The sequence below is a fragment of the Macrotis lagotis genome, chromosome 6 (assembly GCF_037893015.1).
Source record: "Macrotis lagotis isolate mMagLag1 chromosome 6, bilby.v1.9.chrom.fasta, whole genome shotgun sequence".
NCBI classification, from domain to species: domain Eukaryota; kingdom Metazoa; phylum Chordata; class Mammalia; order Peramelemorphia; family Peramelidae; genus Macrotis; species Macrotis lagotis.
This window is the reverse complement of record NC_133663.1, coordinates 31,069,217-31,092,173: the sequence shown is the minus strand read 5'-3', so window position 1 is coordinate 31,092,173 and position 22,957 is coordinate 31,069,217. Positions and strand designations below refer to the sequence as shown.

The 22,957-nt window shown below is 36.8% G+C and overlaps 1 pseudogene; it reads left to right on the top strand.

Moving 5' to 3' along the window:
* Positions 1–17,935: 17,935 nt before the first annotated feature.
* Positions 17,936–18,263, top strand: LOC141491604 (large ribosomal subunit protein eL30 pseudogene; annotated as a pseudogene).
* Positions 18,264–22,957: the final 4,694 nt, after the last annotated feature.

Sequence of the window (22,957 nt, the reverse complement as noted above, 5' to 3'; positions counted from 1 at the left end):
GACCTGAGTTCAAATCCAGGCTCAGACACTTAATAATTTTCTTAGCTGTGTGACCTTGGACAAGTTACTTAACCCCATTGCCTTGCAAAAACCAAAAAAAGAAGTTTCCTTCAAATGGAAAGCCAGGGCTGAGTGAGCCCTTGGAATCTTCTAGAATGGAATTACCTTGGGTGATCAGGAGTGGAATCTGAGAGACAAGAGGCACATGATAATTGATATTAGATAATTTGGGAGGAAAGATACTGGGCAGCTAGAGAGATAAGAAGCAGTACATCTGGAAGAAAGAGAGAAAGAGGGAAGGAGAGAGTACATTCCAGACATGGGGAAAAGCAGAGTACAAAAATACAGAAATGGGGAATGGACTGGAACATGTGAGGAAAAAGGAGAAGACCAGTTAGGAAACCAGCATATCATAAAGTTGTCATGATAGGCTGGGACTAGATTATAAAGGTCTTTAAAAAGATAACAGAAGACAAAGCCAATATGGCAACATGAAGGCAGGAGTTTCCAGAAGCTCTCTTCCAAAATACTCCAAAAACCTTAAAATGATGACTCTAACTAAACTTTAGAGAAACAGAAAGACCAAGTGAAACAATTCTCCAGGTCAAAGTAACTTGTAAGATTTGTAAGGAGATTCTATTCAGTCTGGGTTGGAGGGAACCACAATGCAACTAGGGTCATGTCTGCCAGAGTTTCTGCCTTCCAGGATCAGCCTGGGTCCCTGGGGTGCCTGGGTTTGTGGCAGCAAAAGGGTTTCCAGACCTCCCAACCCAGGGATCACCAAACACAACTTGGAGATACACCAGTAAACTCTGCCAGAGTGAGTGTAGAGCCCAGGCCAGTAAAGACTTGGTCTGAGAAAACAGAAGCCACCCGTAGGGAGCTGCTCAGCAGCTGCTCCCAGAGCACTCAGCCCATGGAAGATAAGGAGGTGGGAGGAGGCTATCTAGGTCTTGCCACTATCCCTGGGGTAGGCCTCTTGTGCTATGACCACATTCAGACTCTGCTCGAAGTCTGGGGCCTCCCCCATTACCAAAGAGCAGGGACCCTCCTCACAGCAACAGGGCAGAGGGGTATGCTTGTGGTCATCCACAAGACAAAGCACAAACTAGGATGACAGTCAGAGCCTCTCATAAGAACTTGAAGGGACTGAGGTCCTTGCAGGGACGTTCCAATAACACTCAAAAGCTTGGGAAGCACCTCAAAACCAGGGCATAGGCTGGGGAAATGAGTAAACAGAAAAAAAAAACAACCTGATCATAGAAAATTACGTTGGCTCCATGGAGGATCAAAACACACCTTCAGAAGATGACAAAGTCCAAGTTTCTGTATCCAGAGCCTCCAAGAAAAATAGAAATTGGACTCAGGCTATGGAAAAACTCAAAAAAGGAAGTAGAGGGAAAATTGGGAAGAGAAATGAGAGCTATAAAATCATGAAAACCATGTCAGCAGCTTGGTGAAGGAGATGCAAAAAAATACCAAAGAAAATAACTTGTTAAAAAGTAGTTTAGAGGGGTGGCTAGGTGGTATAGTGGATAAAGCACTGGCCTTGGAGTCAGGAGTACCTGGGTTCAAATCCGGCCTCAGACACTTAATAATTACCTAGCTGTGTGGCCTTGAGCAAGCCACTTAACCCCATTTTGCCTTGAAAAAAAACCTTAAAAAAAAGTAGTTTAGATCAAATGAAAAGGTTAATGAGAAGAAGAAAACAACTCATTCAAATACAGAATGGAGCTAAAGGAAGCTGATAACTTTATGAGGAACCAAGAAACAATAAAATACAGCCAAAAGAATGAAAAACTAGAAGAAAATGTGAAATATCTCATTGGAAAAGCAACTGATCTGGAAAACAGATCCAGAAGAGGCTATTTAAAAATTACTGGGCTACTATAAAGTCATGGCCAGGAAAAGAGCCTTGACTACATTTTAAAGAATTTCTATAGGAAAATTTCCGTGATATCTTAGAAGCAGAGGATAAAACAGAAATTCACCTCCTGAAAGAGATCCCAAAAACTAACTCCCAGGAATATTATAGCTAAATTTCAGAACTCCCAAGTCAAAGAGAAAATATTACAAGCAGCCGGAAAGAAATAACTCAAATATTATGGTGCTACAGTTAGGATTACACAGGACTTTTCAGCATCCATATTAAGGCCTCATAGGCCTTGGAATACGATATTCTGGAAAGTAAAAGAGCTTGGATTATAACTGAGAATTAACTACCCAGAAAAACTGAACATCCTCTTGCATGGGAAAATATGGACATTCAAGGAAATAAGGAAATTTCAAACTCTCATTGAAATGACCGGAGTTGAACAGAAGTTTGATCTCCAAGTACAGGACTCAGGCTAAGGATAGAGAGGGTGGATAGAAGGGGCAGAATATGAGGGATTTAATGATGTTGAACTACTGATAACTCAAATGAACCATCTCAATTAATAGAACAGAAGACATAGGAGAGAACTGAATATGAAAATCTAATATACTATAAAGATGGAGTCAATAGGTAAAAAAAAGAATATACTGGTAGAAAGGGAAATGAGAGGTAGAGTGGACTAAAATATTTAATGTAAAAGAATCAAGAAAAAACTTTTTCAATGGAGTAGAAGGGGGAAGGTGAAGGGGAATGAGTGAGCTTTAATTCTCATTGGAAATGGTTCAGAGAGGAAAAAAACATATACACTTAAAAGGGCATAGAAATCTTTTACCCTAGAGGAAAAAGGAGAGGAAGGGGATGGGGGGAGCTGAGTAGGGATGTAGGTGATAGAGGAGAGAGAAGATAATTGGAAAGGGTAGTCAGATACAACACATTTTTTTTGTTTTTGCAAGAAGTGGGGTAGGATGGCATGCCTGAGACTGGGTGGCTGGGTGGTTGTTGGGTGTCTGGGCAGGATTTGGGCTCCGGTCCTTCTAGCTCCAGGACCAGTTCTCTGCCTGTTATGCCACTCTACTGCCCACAATACACTTTTAAGGAGGGATTAAGTGAAAGAACAGAGAAAGAATAGAAGAAATGGGAGTGGGAGTGGGAAGGAATAGATAGAGGAAAATACAATTAGCACCAGCAACTGTGAGGGCAAAATATTGAAGCAACTTCTCTGAAGGATTATGATAAAGAATGCAATTCATCCCAGAGCTGATGGTATCTGAACACAGACTGGAAAACAATTTTTTTCTTTTTCCTCTCACTTTACTTTTCATGAGGTTTCTCTATTTTTGTGGGGGGAGGGGGATTATGTTCACTTTTACAACAAGACTATTTTAGTAATATGCAAATAAATAAATAACAGAAGTTTATAGGAAAGTTAAGGAAAGGAGCAAGTTTTGAGGGAAAGATAATAAATTAAATGTTGGGCATATTGTGTATGGGTGCCTTGGATATCTAGCTGGAAATGTCCAATAGATAGCTGATGATTCTTCACTGGAGTCCAATAAGAGAGATTATGACTATATATAGAGACTGTATTTCCTTCCATCCTCCTTACAGTATCTCAAGTTTCTCAAAATTCTATCTCTTTCACAGGTCATCTCCTGATGTTTCCCATTCAATAATACTCCTCCCCTCCTGTGGAAATAAGGGAAAGGGGCTGCATATTGATATCCGGCTGGTTAATAATCAGTTCTCTTTGCAATTGGCCAACCCAAGACACAATTTCATTAGGAAAGGCAGACCTCACTTTAATTTAATAATGATATTAGAAGCCTCTTTGTTGATCCAGCCTCTCCAAATCCCTCATTCTCCAAGCACAGACATCTGTTAAGTTTTGGCTTGAGAGTCAAAACTGCATCAGTCCTAAATAGCAAAGAAGTTATTCCCTGACCAATCTGTTGGATTAAATTGTGCTTGCTCACTCTATATTTTTTCCTGAATGAAAACATAGGCAGCTTATAATTACTATACTCCATGGATTACCATCAGATTTCAGTATCTTTAATTATATGCAATAAAAATATCTCATTTTTACACCAAGAGGCACGTTGAGGCTCCATTGATCTAACATAACATTCAACTTCTTAAGTCAGTAGTTTGCAAGCAGGACAACCAAGCTTCATGATTCTTCTAGATTAGGAGACCATAGACACTGTTGGGAAAGAAAAATTCATTCTGTTTCCAAGGCTGCCATTCTCTTATGTATCTGTGGCTTAACAAGATGTTCATCATGTCAAACTATTTCTTAGAGGGCAAATATGAAGACCAAAGCTTACTGGAGAGCTGTTTGCCTTTTTTTTAAGGGAAAAGGGTTAACCCCTGACTATTTCAACTTAAATTATGCCCAATGAGAATTAGTTAACAGAATATGGAAATGGAGGAGTCAAACCTAATGGCTTTTATTTCCTCTATTTAAACTGCTATTTGAACTGCAAATAAATGTTTGAAAATTCACCTAAATAAACTATTTTAGAGCTCAGAGAGCAGAAGAAAAGTTGTAGTACTATGCTGTGAGGTGATTTGTCACAGAAAGAGAGAACTTTTTTCTTTTTTTAATTTTTTTCTTAGGGCAATGAAGTTAAATAACTTACCCAAAGTTACATAGCTAGGCAGTTATTAAATATTTGAGGCTGAATTTGAATTCAGGTTCTCCTGACACTCTCTCTCCCTCTTTCTGCAATGCAATGGGGTTAAGTGACTTGCTCAAGGTCACACAGTTTGATAATTATTGAGTGTCTGAGACCAGATTTGAATTCAGGTCCTCCTGATTCTAGAATCAGTGCTCCATCCACTGTACCTCTTAGCTGCCCCAGAATTTTTTCTTGTGACTGCTAATAGTACAGACAAATGTCCAAGGATCACCTAGGTAAGGTGGATGATGTGGGATTCTGGGGTTAAGACCAAAAGTGAATAAGCCCCTCCCTCTCTCTGATTGAGTTGGAATCAAGAGTCTGAGTCCCCAGAACAGCCAAAGATGGGTAAGTATTTTATTATAGCATTCCTGATTAGGAAATTATAACAGAGGCTATCCAATCCACCAGTATCTAAACAAAAGTATCCTTTACAGTAGAGCCCAAGCTGATAGTGGTTCTATTAAGAAATAATTCGGGGGAGGCTAGGTGGTGCAATAGATAGACTCCTGACCCTAGAGTCAGGAGGACCTGAGTTCAAATACGGCCTCAGACATTTAATAATTACCTAGCTGTGTGGCCTTGGGCAAGCCACTTAACCCCATTGCATTGGGGGGGGGGAAGAAGTAAGTGGAATTTTGATCAATGTATAGCATGGAAACAATGTAAAGATTATTATACTGCCTTCTGTGGTGGGGGGGGAGGGAAGCAAGATTGGGGGGAAAATTATAAAATTAAAAAAAAAATTTAAAAAGTAATTGGGAAATGCTTACCAAAATAAATAAAAATACAATAAAATATAGATAATGTCAAGTTATGGTTTTCCTAAGTCAATATGTGACCTAAGGGATTCAGTTCTATTTGAATTTCATACCACTGTTCTCACAATCATAAAGAAATGGTGATCCAATCTTATCTCAGAAAAGTTCAATGAGGGGAAACCCACTTACTAGATGAATGTCTAGATAATCTCCAAACTACAAAAGACAATTTAGCCAAGCAATTGAACTGATGGAGAGATGGAGAGATGGAGAGGAACAATTTAAAGGAGAGGAAACACATCAATACTAATCATCATACTCCTGAAGCGAAGTCCCAGGGCCATGCTGGAAATGTTAATGAGTAGGTCTAATACGAGTGAGACCAGCTTCAAGTCTGAGCTGATTTTCTTTGCTGATCTGGGGTATAAATCTAACTGTAGCTCCATGTCAGAAAGAGGAATGACTCAACAACTAAATCATTAAGTTGAACAGATTCAATGTTCAAAATCATTCACCCTTGAAATGCACTCAGGTATTATTCAACCGAATGAAAGAGATTCCTTTTTGAAAGTCTTTTTCCTGAACATTAATGTGCCAAAGTAAAAAGTTTACAGAGGATAGGGAGGGGGATACTTTTTCGTATTAGCTTTTTAAACATTTAACTTGAAACCACAAAAACCAAATAAAGATAAACTCACAATTATTGGTATTTAAAAATGTATTTCTACTTACAATATACCTTTGTCTCAATATTCTCAGTGCTCAAGATAACTTCCAGAGACTATGGTTTCAGAGAAGGTGCTCACCTGTATAGGTAAAGGGATTTTTTTTTCAGCCTAAAATGAATTATGCTCATTCATACTATGCTCAGTATGACTTGCTAGTTAGTTCTTTTGTAGATTATTCCACTCCATTTATTTGTCTCTGAGAGAACCATCTGAATCTAAAGGAAATGATCTTGTAATAATATATGACATATAAGAAATACCAAGAACTTATTACTAATGCCTTTGATCAGTATGAGAAAATTTATGAAGAAAAAGATATATTAATATTGTATTTATTTTGTTTTCTTTTCTTTAGACATATTTTTATTTATTTCATTCAATATTTCCCAATTACATATGTAAAAAATTTTAACAACCTTCAGGATCGTTTTTAACACCAAGAGTTAGCCACCTAAAACAGAGATCAAAGATTTAGAGATAGAAGAGATCTTACAGGTCACTAAGTGATTGATTTTACAGATGAGGAAGCTGAAGCTCAGAGAGGTTAAGTAATTTGCTTAGTCATACTGGTAATGAATGCCAGAATTCTTGCCAATGTCTCTTGAATCTAAATTCAGCACCCTTTCTACCATGCTACCATGCCATTCTCCCTTAAAAAACTCTCAAAGAAAGTCATGCAGTAAAACACTCTTCTAAATTCCATGAATCTGATGAAGATAAAAACTTTATTTTATCTTAGTGGATCCTGACATGATTCTGTATCTCTATAAATATATAGCTTTGTGTAATTTGATTACTATATTCCCTTGTGAAATTGCTTTGTGTGGACTTTATAAAACTGAAGCCACATCAAGTCATGCATGTCTGTGTGGAGAAGCAGCCTGGCGAAATGCACAGGTACATCTGCAGGTTGGCCAGAGTTATGAATATTGTGACCGCTGAACTCTTGAAGTTCTCTACTAACTTATAGAAGAGTTGGAACTTAAGTTACTAAAGAAAGGAGCCCATTTCGAAGTATCAGGCTTACACTGTAGACCTTAAAGGCATTGGGAGGACCCATGGGAGAGCAAATAGTTCTGGTCAAAAGAGAGAACACTTAGGTTCTAATCTTGCCTCTACTATGAATGAAATTTTATTAGTCTTTATCTCACCTATTCCTCAAATGATAGAATTGAACTAAATGAGAAACTCTTAGCCTTTTTGATATCCTGATCTCCTTTGTCAGGCTGATAAAATTGATGAAATCATTCTCAGAATCATTTATTTAAATTCATAAAATAAAATACACAGGATAACAAAGATGTAATTTAACAAGATGTAATTTTTTTCTCTGTCCTGGTTAATGGAATGGAATTTATCTCTGTTAAAACTGTAGCTTGTTATAGTCCCTCAATTACCCTCTCCTCTTCTAGCCAATGTTTTTGTAGGAAATAAGATTATAAAGGAGAAACTGGAAGACATGTAAAAACCATCCCGAAAATCAAAGGAGCATCATTTACAAATTGTTATCATATAGTAACTAAAATTTACATCCTGGTAATATGAGCTAAACCAGGAGAAACCACCTAGACATTGCTTGGGCCTATGTTATGGAAAATGCATATAGATTCCATTGGTCTGATGTCCACAAATCCAGACCAAATACAACATCAAAAAAAAGTGCTGATAATTTTTCGATAATGATTTTGAAGTTTCACTGATAACTTTGAGACAAGGTAAGCTAATGGGCTAACCCCAACAAATGGATGTTGGTCTATTTCCAAGAAAAAAAAGGGGAAAAAAAACTATAAAAATGAGAACTCTAAGTGCCTCCCCTCCAAGCAGTCTTCATCTCCATTTAGAGTGCCAAACACTCCCCACTTTCATCCATGGTCCCATGAGTGATTCTTTTAGCCTCTACCCCTCCCCATCCTATTTCCTTCCTCATCCCATTCCTTGGCCCCTTTTGCCTTTGTGCCATTTTTGCCACTTGTTTCTATGCCTTATTAAATGGGATTGTTGCCATTTCCTGCTGCCAATGGTAATCTTTCCTGGAGATTGCCCAAAACACTGGATGTACCTGTCCTTATTTCATAATTGAATAATTTCATAAATTAATCAATTCACTATCACAGATTCCTTGGAAGACTATGGGCCTCTCTGCTAAGAACACCTGTTCTAGATGATCTCATCCAGTCCTCAAATTTTGTCCTCTACTTTTAGAAAAGTCTGATAGAAACAGAACAGCTATTTGAAAAATGAAAGAACTGGTCAATCAAACAGTCATGTTGCCTTCAGGATACAAACAATTATTTAGTGATTTTTCTTTCTGGTACTGGTTGTCTAATCACCATATGGAGTCAGATGAGATCTGAGTCTGGAGTTGGACATTATTACAAAGTAATGTTGATCCAGGAAACAAAGGAGATTCATTGATATATAGACACCCTCACTACTAAAATAATCCATAAATTTCTCTCTCAATTCTGCTTCTTTAACTGTCTTCATAAGTTGCTGTGACAAAAAAAAAAATAAAGGTATCACCAAGTGATTAATATTCTACTGATAACATCTCTGAATTTAGCAAGGCTGATACCTGAATGAGAGACATAGTCCATTGCTGAGCCCATAATCAAACATTTTCGTTAGATCCTACCAAAAAGGTGGTTCTTACTGACAGATGACCTCCGAGAATTCAGGATAATCTCTTTCACTGATTCAGTGAAAAAATCAGACCAGAACTTCAATAGAATGGCAGTTTCACATCAAATAAAAAATATCAATATTAATGAACAAAATTATTAAATTCTTGAGTGTGTGCTAAGAAGAGGGCAAAGATTTGGAGATTCAAATACAAGCAAGCAATACAATCCCTTCCATCAAGGAATTTACATACTAATGAGAATGCACTAGACAGGGGATCTTACAAAGACCTCTATTGGAGAGGCAAGTAGCATTTGAAATTCTGATGGGTGAGAGATAAGAAGAATTGCCAGAGTGTATGGCAACAATATGAGTTTACATTCTGCTGATTTGGTCAGTTAGGATGGTGGCAATTGCCTCTCAGAAAATATTTGTGACTTTTGGAAGTAGTCTCTCCCACAGGAAGCCAGACAAGGAAGTCCAGAAGGATCAGAGAATTCTTGGAGTAGTCCCTCTACCTTTTTTCATTAAAATTAGTAAACCATACCCATTAATGTCCCTTAAAACTCAATAACCCAGCAATAATTTCTACTGTATAGAAATGGTCATTAATTTTGTGGTCAGGAAATTAGCAGGTAGAAACAGAGAAGAAGGAAATCATTTTATCTTCTTCCAGCTCTGAATCCTATAATTTTATGTCAATAGTCATAATGAGAACTAGCAATCTATCTTACTCGAGGTTTCCAATAAAGCCCCAAAATACTGGGGAGTACATGGAGCAATGTGCAAGTGTGTGGGTTGGCATATTGTACTTCAGATAGAGAGGCCTATGTATTGGAAGGAGGAAGAATAAAGGCCCTTGCTGAGTCTTCTTCATAGCAGAAGGATGGGGTTCTGGGAGGAACTGGCCATTTTTAGGAAATTTCCCTCATGGTTTCGGTGCCTGTGACCATCTGGGTTGTATATTCCTAGGAAAATCTTGGGTCTTGCAATGTTGGAAAGCTACTTGACCTCTTGAACAGAGAGTCCCTGAGGGCTTCCTGCTTCTGACTCTGCACACAGCCTACCTTGTCGAGTCCTTTCCCCTTTTACTCCCCATCATTCCTTCTATGATCCACCCAGATACAATCCTTGTTGTGTCTCTGAGCCATGCCTTTTCATTAGCTGTCATCCTGGTCTGGAAAATGGTCCTTCCTTGTCTTTGGATTCCAGCTTCACTAGTCTCCCTTAAGAGTCAGCTCAAATCTTACCCTCTAAAAGAGGTTTTTTTCTGGTCTGCCATTTTTGTCTCAGTACTAGAACCTTTCCTCTGAAATGACCTCCCTACATTTATCCTACATCTATCTCATGTATTTGTTCATGTTGGTATATATGTAAAAACATATCTATACATGTATATATGTCTATATACATATATGTCTATATATAAATGTATGTGTAAATATGCATAACCATATCATTGTTTATAAGTTGTTTCCTCCATTAACTTTTAAATTCCTTGGGGATAGGAACCGTGTTTTTGCCTTTCTTTTTTATTCTTACCACTTAGCAGAGAGCCTAATAAAAGTTTGTTAACTAAATGACCTTGTTAGCCTTTTTCTGTTCTCTCAGATATATCTATGCCAAAGGACTCAAGATCGGCAAAGATGAGTCAGTGAGTCAAAATCAAGTAAGCTATGAGGGTCAAGAAATAAAGGAGAGGTCAGCTACCAAAGTTAATAATAGAAAAAAACAAAGACACATTTTGTCTTAATAATGAAATTCATTATAGCCACTGACTGGTATTCCAGAGCATGTCCAGCCAAAGGCTTGGCATCTTGGAATTCTGCTACACTGAACCTGAACCTGACAGATCCTGGCATTGACACAACTTTTTTTGCTACTGATTCCCTTACACCAACAGTGCATTATCAGATTAGCTAAAAGAATAGAAGGGCAAAATGACAAATAAAGGAGGGATTGTGGAAAAACTGGGACATATTGGGGTTTTTTGTTTTGTTTTTGCAAGGCAATGGGGTTAAGTGACTTGCCCAAGGTGAAACAGTTAGGTAATTATTAAGTATCTGAGGCTGGATTTGAACTTGGGTCCTCCTGACTCCAGGGCTGGTGCTCTATCCACTGCTCTACCTAGCTTCCCCCAGACATATTGTTGATGGAGCTGAGAGCTGATCCAACCATTTTGGAAAGCAATCTAGAATTATGCCCAAAGACTTATAAAACTGTGTATCTCCCCTCTGACCCCAAAAGATCACTATTAGGTCTATTTCCCAAGGTGATTAGGGGAAAATAAGGAACCTATATATTCTAAAATATTTGTAGCAGTTCTTTTTGTAATGGAAAAGAGCTGAGGATTGAGAGGCTGCCCACCAATTGGGTAATGACTAAACAAGTTGTGGTCTATTTTAATGATATTATAATACTGTTTTATAAAAATGGTGAGCTAGTTGATTATAGAAAAACATGGAAAGACAAGCATGAAATAATGAAAAATGAAGTGAGCATAACCAAACCAATATTGTCTAAGACTAATTGTGGCAATGAAATTATTTTGCATATTATAATAAATACTCAAATCAATTACAAATCCTTCCTATGAAGGAAGGATCTGCAAAGGACCACCTCCAGAGAAAGAACTGAAAAACAGAAGCACACAAAGTATGGTTTTATATATATAATGTATTTTATATATGTGATATATGATATATTAATATTTTATATATATTATATATTTTAAAATATATGTCAAATGGAGGCCCTCTTTGATATATAGTGGGGAAGAAAGGAGGGAAACGGTTCAGAATTTAAGATGTAACCAAAATAAATAAATAATTTCAAAAGAAATATTTTACAATAAATCACATCTTTGTCATGGGGAAGGGGTCGGAGGAACTTTGAATTAGTGTCTCAGTTTTCCTACATTGCTTACAATATTCATAATTTTCCTTTTCTTCCATATTCGTCAATCTGATACATGTGACAGAATACCTCAGAGTTGTTTGAATTTGCATTTCTCTAATCATTTGTGATTTGCAACATTACTTGACTGTAGTTTTTGATGGATTCTCACTTCTATTGAGTGCCAGAGTCAGGATGGAAACCCATAGCTCAGTTGACTGACTTCACGTCCAGGGTGCTTTCGTCCTTGAATAAATCAATTATTGAATGGTTGCCAGTAAGGCTGCTTGTCTATCTCCAAGTCTTTGGTTATCTCCCATGCCTGGAATGTCCTCCCCTCCTTATCTTTTCCTCTTGGAATGGCCATTTTATTCAAAACCAAGACCAAGAACCACTTCTATATGACGACCTTTACAGATCACCTCTAGATGCTACTCTCTCTCTCTCTCTTGCAAAATTTCTTGGCATTCACTTTGTATTTCTTATATGGTCACTCATTGCTCCCTACTAGAATGTAAGGTCCTAGAGGGCAGGAATTTTTCTGCTGCTTTCCTGAGCTTAGCACAATGCCTTAGCATATAGAAAACTCTTAATCAAGACTTATTATTTAGTCAATTGATTGTCACTTCATTCAAAGTAAGGGAACTGAGTTCACAAAAAGGATTACCATTCAGATAGATCTCAGGGCTTTTCAGCAACCTGCTCATCATCTCAAAATGGAAAATAACAGCTGCCTAATAATCAATTCAGTGAATATAGATGATAGGGTGGAAAATAGAGAAAGGCTAAGGGAAGAGCCAAGGGGGTTGTTTGGCAATTTAAATAAAATGCCCCATAGCAGAGTCCTCACACAAGGGTCAGTGCCAAGTTATCCGGCATTTTAAAATGATACTGTATTTTTATTCAGAGTAGAAAAGCAATATTCTTTTGTTTTCCTCTTCAGTTTTAAATACACCAGGATCTCAGGTTGATGTATTTCCTCAGCATCTTCTCTCCCTCCCCAGGGACCTAGAATTCTGTTATTAAATATGTGGCAGTCCCCCAACCCCCATGGAGTAGTGACTTACAATGAATATCCTGTGATATTCCCCCACTGTCTGAATCTCATTGGTGCACCACAAAACACAGCTTGCTGCAGGTGGAAATAAAGAAAACCAGAATGATTGACCCCGGAGGGAGAAACAAGATGGAGTTGCAGCAAAGATGACAGCAACAAGAAATTACAGGAGGGATCAAGAATCCATGGCAGAACCTGCCTGTCAGTGAGGAGTGTCCTCATCTTCCAGTTAGTCATCTCAGTGGGAGCCTGAGAAAGGAAATTGAATTCATGGAGAAATAATTAGTGAGACTCAAAGGCCCTGAAAACACAAAATCATTAAAATTTACCTTTGCTGCTAAAGTCTTCATGGTCTTGGTCCTACCCAGAGCAGTCAGCAGAAACAGAAATCATTTTTTAAAATGCTGCTGAAGCAAGTGTTCTTGACCCTTTTTGTGTCCTGGACTCCTTTGGCAAACCAGAAATCTATAAAATAATGTTTTTAAATGTATAAAATAAAATATGTAGAACTACAAATGAAAATAATTCTATCAAAATAAAGATGTATTTTTCAATCCAACCCTGAAATATATCTAAGGCCCCACATGGGTGTCCATTCAAAACAAGAGTAAAGAACCTTGTTAGAGTCTAGTCCCCAAACCCCATGATTTGAATCTTTTTTAAGAAGAAATTTGTGTGGGGCAGTTAGGTAGCACAGTGGATAGAGCACCAGCCCTGGAGTCAGGAGGACCTGGGTTCAAATCTGACCTCAGACATTAATAATTACCTAATTGTGTGACCTCTGACAAGTCACTTAACCCCATTGCCTTATCATTAAAAAAGAAGAAGAAGAAGAAGAAGAAGAAGAAGAAGAAGAACCTTGTGTAAACAGCTGGAGAATCAAAAGGTCAGATGGTATCCAAAGCTTTTCAATCAATGATGTTGAAAAAGGAGAATATTTCTTCCAGGGAAAGTGCCAACATGGCAAAGCAGAGAAAGCATTCAGCTGAGCTCTCCGAACATTCTCCTCCAAACAATTTTAAAAAACATGTCAAATTAAATTCTTAAGTAGTAGAGCCAATCAGAGTGAGACATTCTTCCAAAACAAAAGAGAAATCTGTGACATGGGTGAGAAAGTTGACTTAGAGCTCATATGGATGAAACATCAGCAGTGGGACTCGGTGGTGATGACAGAAGTAACAATAACTTTGGGAGTTCTCAAGGTAGAGATGGTAAAGTGACCTGGAAACTATTCAGAAAGAGGTAACAGAGAACCCCTATTTTAGCACTGACACAAGACTGTTTGGCAACTTCATTGCCTATAACTATAACTGAGTCATAGTTCAAAGAGGAACACTTTCAGAAAAGTGGGAGTAAAAATCCTGAGGGAGCCCCAAGTGATGAGAGGCCCTGAAGATGTGTATAGATTACAATCCCATGAAATCAGGGACCCTTCCCTAGTAAGAACCAGCAACCAAGAGAGCAATGACCATATCTCTCCCCAGATCATATCACTTTAGAGAAACAAACATTTTCAACCCCCAGAACTTTTCTGAAAACAGAAAATGCAAAAAAAAAAAACCCTGAAGCTTGATACAGTACCCTTTTTCTGCCCCACACATTAACAAAAAGTTCCAAATTGAGAAATAGGGTGGGGAAAATGAGCAAATAATATTAAAGAAGAATCCAACCATAAAAACTTACTGTCATGACAGGGAAGACCAAGGTACAAGCTAAAAAGAGGTACAAACAAAAAAAATCTAAATTGGTCAAAAGACCAACAAGAATTGCTTTAAGAACTTTAAAAAAATATTTTCAAAATCAAATAATAGTAGTATTAAAATTTGGTAAAAAATAAAGACAAAGATTAAATTATGAAAAGATAATTAATAGTTTGGTAAAAAAAAAAGGCACACAAGGAAAATATCTTCAAAAATAGAACTGGTCAAATGGGGGGAGGGGGAGCCCACTGAAGAAAATAATCCCTTAAAAATTAGAATTGGGCAAGTGGAAATTAATGACTTCATAAAGTATCAAGAAACAATTAAAAAAATCAAAAAGCTGAAAATTTGAAGAAAACATGAAATATACCAGAGGGAAAAACAACTGACCTGCAAAATAAATTGGGAAGAGATAATCTAAGAATTATTGACCTACCTAAAAAGTATGATTAAAAAAGAACCTAGACATCATATTTCAAGAAATTATCAAAGAAAACATTTTCTGATATCCTAGAAAAAGAGGGCAAAATAGACATAGAAAAAATTCACCAATGACTATCTAAAGGAGATCCCAAAATGAAAATTCCAAATTCCAGCCAAATTCCAGGGTCTCCATGTCAGAGAAAATACTTTAAGCAACCAGAAAGAAATCATCAAAAACAATTCAACCTGATTGTGAAGTCACTGTCAAGATCACACAAGATCTAACAGCTACTATATTAAAAAAGTAGAAGACTAGATATATGATATCCAGAAAGCAAAACTGCTGGGATTAAAACCCAAAAAAACTTACCTAGTAAAAATGGGTATAATTCTTTTGTGAGGGGGAAAATGGATATTTAACAAAATAAGGCACTTTAAAGTATTCCTGATGAAAAGACTAGAGCTGAATAGAAAATTTGACTTTCAAGCATAAGACTTAAGAAAAGCACAAAAAGTAGGGGTGGCTAGGTGGCGTAGTGGATAAAGCACCAGCCTTGGAGTCAGTAGTACCTGGGTTCAAATCTGGTCTCAGACACTTAATAATTACCTAGCTGTATGGCCTTGTGCAAGGCTCACTTAACCCCATTTGCCTTGTAAAAACCTAAAAAAAAAAAGCATAAAGAGGTAAAAATGAAAGAGAAATCACAAAGGACTATATAATGTTAAACTATTTACTTATCTTTATGAGAAAATGATTCATGTATCTTTTTTCTTTTTTTTATTTTTTTGTAAGGCAATGGGGGTTAAGTGAAGTGACTAGCCCAAGAGCACACATCTATGAAATTATTAAATGTCTGAAGTCAGATTTGAACTTAGGTCCTCCCGGCTCCAGGGCCAGTGCTCTATTCCTTGCACCACCTAGCTCTCCCTGATTCATCTATCTTCTAAGAACTTTAATATTATTAGAATCTTTAGAAGGATTCCACATAGAAATAAGGTACAGAATTGAGTTGAATATATTAGAATGGCATTTAAAAAAATGAGTAGGTGAGAAAGAGGAATGCTCTGGGGAAGGGGAGAGAAAGAATACAAATGGGGGGATTTAACTCATAAAAGAGGTACCCAAGAAAGAACCTTTACAGTGAAAGGGAAAATGGAGGAGTGGGAGCTACACTTGAGCTCACTCACATCTAAATTGGTTCAAAGAGGGAAAGTATAAATGCATTTGGTAATAGAAATCTATTTTACTCATCAGGGAAGTAGAAGGGAAGGAATTCAAAATGGGGGAGGGGTGACAAAAGGTAAGGTAAATAAAAGAAGACAGTGATCAGAAGCAAAATAGACAGAGGAGGGACAGGATAGAGAGAAAAAAGATAAATAGAAGAAACTGAGATGGAAAGAAATGCACATTTAGTCATTGTAAGTGGGAATGTGAAAGGGTTTACTCCTAAAATGGAAGTAGATAATTGATAAAAGACTAAAGTCCAACAATATGCTTCTCACAAGAAATACCTTTGAAACAAAAAAGACACATGGAAAGTTAAAATAAGGAGTTGCAGCAGAATCTATTATATTGTATTGTATATATTGTGTATATATTATATTGTATTATATTCTATCAAAGAAGATAAAGGTAGGAATCATTATCTCAGAAAAAGAAAAAGCAAAAATAAGCATAGTAAGGTCTTCAACTTTCCCTCTTAGAGTTAGATAAATCTAACCAGTATGGTTTTGCTGTCTAATTTCTACTGTAATTCATTTAACTTTTCTTTTGAGAATTTGATGCATATATTTATTATTGATAGTACTTCATTGCCTATAATGCCTTTTGGCAAGATTTTTTTCCTTGTCTGGAGAAAATTGAATGGAAACAAAAAGGAATACACCTTTTTTTCTCAGCTGCACATGGCATCATAAAAAAAAATTAGTCATGCATTAGCACATTATAAACATCACAACCAAATGTAGAAAAATAGGATTATTAAATGCACCTTTTTCAGATCACAGTGCAATAAAAAAATACAAATGGTAAATGGTTGTAAAAGCACAGATTAATAATCGATTGGAAACTAAATAAACAAGTCCTAAAGAATGAGTGGATCAAAGAATAAATCATAGAAACAGTCAATAATTTCATTAAAGAAAATGAAAACAATGAGATGATTTGCCAAAGTTTGTGGGATGGTGTCAAAGAAGTTTCTGTCATTGATCACTTGTTGTAGTCATGTCTGACTCACTGTGACACCATTCAGGGTTTTCTTAGCAAAGATACTGGAGTGATTTGCCATTTCCGTCTCCATATGATGAAACTGAGATAAACAGGGTTAAGTGACTTTTCCAGGGTCACACAGTTAATTGTTTGAGGCTGAATTTGAACTCAGGTCATTATGATTCCATAACCAGTGCTCTATTCTCTGCACTATCTCCTGCACTAACAACAAATATGTCTGTCACTAAAAAAGAGAAAGAGCAGGGAAATTAATTGAGCATGCAACTAAAATAGGAAAAGAATAAATTTTAAAACCCCAATTAAACATCAAAATGGAAACACTGAAAAATAAAGGAGAGATTAATAAAATTGAATTTTAAAATTAAATTAATAAATAAAGCTAGGAGAGGTTTCTATGGGAAAAAGTAAAATAGTGAAACCATTGTATAATTGAACTTTTTTAAAAAAAGAAAAAAAAACCAAATTACTAGTATCAAATGTGAAATAGTAAATGCACCACAAATAAAGATGAAATTAAAGAAATTACTAGGAGTCATTTGCCCAACTATATGCCAGTAAAATTGATAATCTAAATGAAAAGGAAGAATATTTACAAAAATATAAATTGCCCAAATGAACAGAAAAGGAAATTGAATATTTAAGTTACCCTATCTTAAGAAAAAGAAATTGAAGAAACCATCAGTGAGCTCCATAAGAAAACATCCCCAAACATTTAGGAAACAATCTCAATAGTTCATAAGATGCTTGAAAACATAAGTAAAGGAGTCTTATCAAATTCCTTTTATAACACCAACATGGTTTTGATACCTAAACCATGGAGAGTACAAATAGAGAAAGAAAACTCTGTACCAATTTCCTTAATGAATTTCAATGCAAAAATTCTTAGATACTTTTTTCTCGCTTCCAAGCCAACTTAGTGGCAGGTCTCTGACTAAGGGTCTTTCCCCACAGCAGGCAAGAAGATGGTGGCCACAAAGAAGATGAAAAAGTTACCAGAATCCATCACCTTCAGGCTCCAGCTGGTCATGAAAAGCAGCAATTATGTGCTAGGCCACAAATAGATCCTGAAAATGGTCAGACAAGGCAAAGCCAAATTGGTCATCTTAACCAACAACTTCCCAGCCTTGAGGTAATCAGAGATTGAATATTATGCTATATGGGCCCAAACTGGGCACAACTGAATCGGGTACAGTGTATGGGAAATACTACAGAGTATGTATGTTGGCTACCATGGATCCAGGTGATTCTGATATCATTTGAAGGATCACAGAACAGACCAGTAAAAAGTAAACTGTACAGAAGTATTCTTTAATAAACTGGCCAGCAATAGTTTTTTTAAAAATTCTTAGATAACATATCTGCATAATGATTACAGCAATATCTCATAAAGATCATAAACCATGATTAGATGGGAGTTATACCAGGAATGTAGCTGGACCAATATTAGGAAAAGTACTAATAGAATTGACTATAACAACAATAATAATAAAAACAAAAATCTTATGATTATATCAATAGATGTAGAAAATGATCTTTGAAAAATTATAGCACCCATTTCTATTTTAAAAAACACTAAAAAGTATTGAAATCAACAATTCCTTTCTTAAAATGATTATTGTCAATCTAAAACCAAAAGCAAACATTTTCTCTAATGGAGATAAACTTGAAGCCTTCTCAATAAGATCAGGAGTAAAGCAAGGATGTCCATTATCACTACTATAATTCGTTATTGTACTATAAATGCTAGTTATACTGATATGAAAAGAAAAAGAAATTAAAGAACTAAAAATAGACAATGAGAAAACAAAACTAGTCTTTGCAGATGAGTTTTTATAATTGAGGAAACTGAGACAAAGAGAGGTTAAGTAACTTGTCCAAGGTCATTTAGTATCATCCTACTGTCTTAATGTGTCCAAAGGAACACTATATTAAGTCAGGACACCTGAGTTTGAGTCTGGATCTGTGTTGTACTGTTGTGTGTGGGAGTACTGTAAACTTTTATCACCTGGTGTCCTCAAGCACCAGTGCCTTATTTTACTGGTTGATACAATAGTGCCATGGGAGTAGGAGTGGACCAGGGACTGGGGAGGATATTTAAGCATTTGTATTTGGGTTAATAAATGGAGAACTTGAAGAGCTTTCCATCCTCTTCACAGTTCGTCTGGGTAAGGATAAGCTAGTCTGGCAGGAACATAACACTTAAGCAAGTCAACTGAGCTTCGGTTTCCTGATTTATAAAATGAGGTTATACTAGGTAGAACCTAGTGTCCCAAACAGGGACACAAAAGACAAGAAAAAAAGTTGATTTAGGAGCTATCTGATTGGAGTCCAGGATAAGAACCAGCAGATACAAGCAAGGAAAAATTTCAGGCAACATCCTGGAGGAAAAGACTTTAGAGAAGGTAGCAAGTTTACCATGGAGCTGACATTAAGGGAGTTAGAACAAAGAAGTGTAGAGGAAACAGAAAGTAAGAAGAAACAAATGAGTACTCAGTATTGAGGAGCCAGGAGGAAGTGGAGTCTTCAAGGCAGTGCTGCAGGGGGGCAGAACTTCTTCCTCAGCAGCAGTCTATGGACACCTCCTTTTGGCCATGCTATGCATGCTAAGCACAACCCAAACCCCTAAACCCATGGACCACTTCAGAGACTCCTCATGGTACCACCAACCCTGACATCCACTCTGAGGCTATGATGAATTCCACTCCTGAAGCCACAACAAATTTCACTCTCCAGCCGACAACCAAGCACCCCACGACTCTTGCTACGGTACCAGAAAGCCATGAAGCACACCAACTGCACTTCCTATGTTGAGAGCAAAAATGTCACCTGCTATTGGACAATTGGTAATAGTGCTGGCTACTGTTCAGAAAATGCAATAAATCCAAATTGTACTGTTGTTAACAACTGAAGTAATTTTGAATGCTCTTTCTCATTCTCTGCAACCCTCATCTTCTGCAGAGGGCGGGGGAAGGGAGAAGGGAAATCTCCCTTCTTAGAACTTTGAAATTCAAACTTATCACACAGAAGATTTGCATGCTTCACTGCAGGAAGGGCAAGACCCCCAAAAAGACTTATTTTAGAAATCAAGAGACCCCCGTGCCTTCTTCCTGGTTTGGGGAGGCAGGGTTGGGCAATGAACACATTTTCCTTAAGCTATTGATTGCAAAGCTTCATGGTCAATTAGTTAAGATAAAAGGAGAAGAAGACTTTTTTTCTGGGATTGGGAAATTTAAATTTTATCTTTCAAATGAAGCCTGCAACTATGGCTTATATTTCTGTAATATAATAAGTTATTTTTCTTAACCGGTCTTAATTTGTGCATTATGTGTGTTTATGTGTATTTAATCATCAATAGGACATTTTCACATCTGTCTACTGGCCTGGAGAGGTAGGAAAATGTTTCTGTATTCTGAGATCTGGTACTGGCCAGGGTATCAATCATGTGTTTCAAGAGAGCTGTTTCTGTTGTTTGTGCCTATGTCTCTATGTGTGTGTATAATTCAGGTGAATGTGTAATTCTGAAGGAAATTATATTAGGATAAATTTTATTTCTAAGAATTTGGGAATATTGAATCATATAATTTAATGATTTCTTTTGGGAAAGAGATATTTGTACTATCTGATTTGTTTTGATGTTAAATTGATATAATTGTCAGTTACTTATGTTACATATTCTTTGTCTTATTTATCATCACATGTTTATGGTAAGGGAAATATCACAAATCATGACCCCTTCTAGGATAAATCTGTGGATTCATGCATAATATAATGATAGAAATATTATTTTGTAAAATTTAATAACTCATGTTGACTTGGAAGCTTAGTTGTTTTTACTACTGTTTAATTGACATTTGTTTATACTATTTTTAACTTTTGTTTACAACTTATGTGGCATCCATTATGAAATTTAATTAAGGAATTTTGCTTCAATAAACAAAAAAAGGGTATTTGTAAGGGACTGTTGTGCACTGTAAACTTTTATCACCTGGGTCTTCAAGCACCAGTGCCTTATTTTGCTAGTTGATTGAAGAGTGCCACGGGAGTGGACCAGGGACTTTGGAGGATATTTAAGCATTTGTATTTGGTTTAAAAAACAGAACTTTCCATCCTTGTCTCCTGCCTCTTCAGCATTCATCTGGGTAAGGATAAGCTAGTCTGACAGGAACATAACACTTAAGCAAGTCAACTGAGCTTCAGTTTCCTGATTTATAAAATGAGGTTATACTAGGTAGAACTGGTAGAAATCTTAGGGGCTAATCTAGGCCCACTTCCTCACAGTACAAAGAGGGGAACAGAGACTCAGAGACAGATGATAGTGAGAAGCCTAGTCAATATTTGAATTAAGATTCACTGATGCAAAACTCAGTTCTCTTTCCACAGAACCACTGTGTTGTCTCCTACTTGGTTGGACTGAATGATCACTAAGGTATCTTTCATTCCTTAAATCTTATATTCTTCCATAATTTCCTAGAAAATGGAAAAGACAAAATAGGTTCAAAGTTTATTGTCCTGACTGAATAATAACACTATAAACCCTCAAAGATTTGGGATAAGCTGCATTTATAAAACATAGCATATCAAAAGTTAAAAGCTCTTAACATCAAACTGTCTTCACATCAAGCTTCCAACTGAACTGAATTTTTCACCGAATTGATGGCAACATGGAGACTTAGCCAGAGTTAGAACCATTCCGGAGATGGGCTATGAAGCTCCCTTTCTCTTTAAAACTGGGAAACTAGCTCTTCTTCTTAGAGCCATTTTGTTGACTTCTGTTGCACCATGAGAGCCAAGTGGAGGAAGAAGCGAATGTGTAGGCTGAAATGCAAAAGGAGAAAGATGAGGCAGAGGTCCAAGTAACCAGACAGTGCTGACCACAGGCCACAGGAGCAGAGATGGAACGACCCTTGGTGACATTCTTGGGAAGGCAGAATCCTTCAGGAGACAGACATCATCTGCCCTAGGAAAGACTCTACAAGCTCTACCATCTGATAAAGGACTCTATTTGACACACCTCCCTGGCAACAAAGGACATACCATCTTTTAATGCAGGTCCCACCTCCCTGCTTCATGATTGTGCACTATAGGACTCTTGTCATTCTGGACTGGTTGTTTTCCTTGTGGCTAAGTGTATCACACCTGTACAATAAAGCCTCAAAACTTTGGGGGAAAAACTGGGAAACTAGTATTGACTTTACTGAGTTGTTTTAAGGATCAGTTGAGATAACATATGCAAAAGAAATATTGTTTAAGACCACTTGTGGGGAATGGGAGGGTACATAAAATTCTATTTTCATTTAAAACATCTCTCACACTCTTCACCTTCTCTCTATTAACAAAATAATTGTCCTGGTTTGGGACTCATCACCTTTCACTTGAGCTGCTTTAAAAGTCTCCCAATTGCTCTTCCTCCCTCAAGTCTCTCCCTTCTCCAATCCATCCTCCACACAGATGTCAAATTAATTCACTAACGTTACTGATTAATGTTTTCACTTCTCATTTTCTAATGGAATACATTAAGGAATCAGTCTTTATGATTTTTGAAGGAAATCTACTGTACTGAGTGTTATCTTTTTCTAAGATAAAGGTCTGACCAACACATTCCCCTAATCAAGAAGTTCCAGTACCTCCTACCTCAAAGAGAAAATTCAAGCTACTATTTTAAGCATTGAAAATCCCATATAATATGGCTCCAATCTAATTTTCTGGACTTAGTTCATATTATTTCCCTTCATTCAATGTTCAAACCAAACTGCTCCACTTTTTTCCCTATGCTATAATCTTCTTCTGAAGACTTTACTGATGCCGCCAGATGTTTAAATTTAATTTAACCTTCTTAATTTCTTTTTTGAGTTAGAAATTCTCTCCCCCCCTTTGAAAAGGCATGAAATATGATATCCATAAGCAGAAAACTGGGAAACAATTTTTACAGCCAGTGTCTCTGATAAAATCTTCATCTCCAAAATTCTGAAAGAACCGAGTCAAAT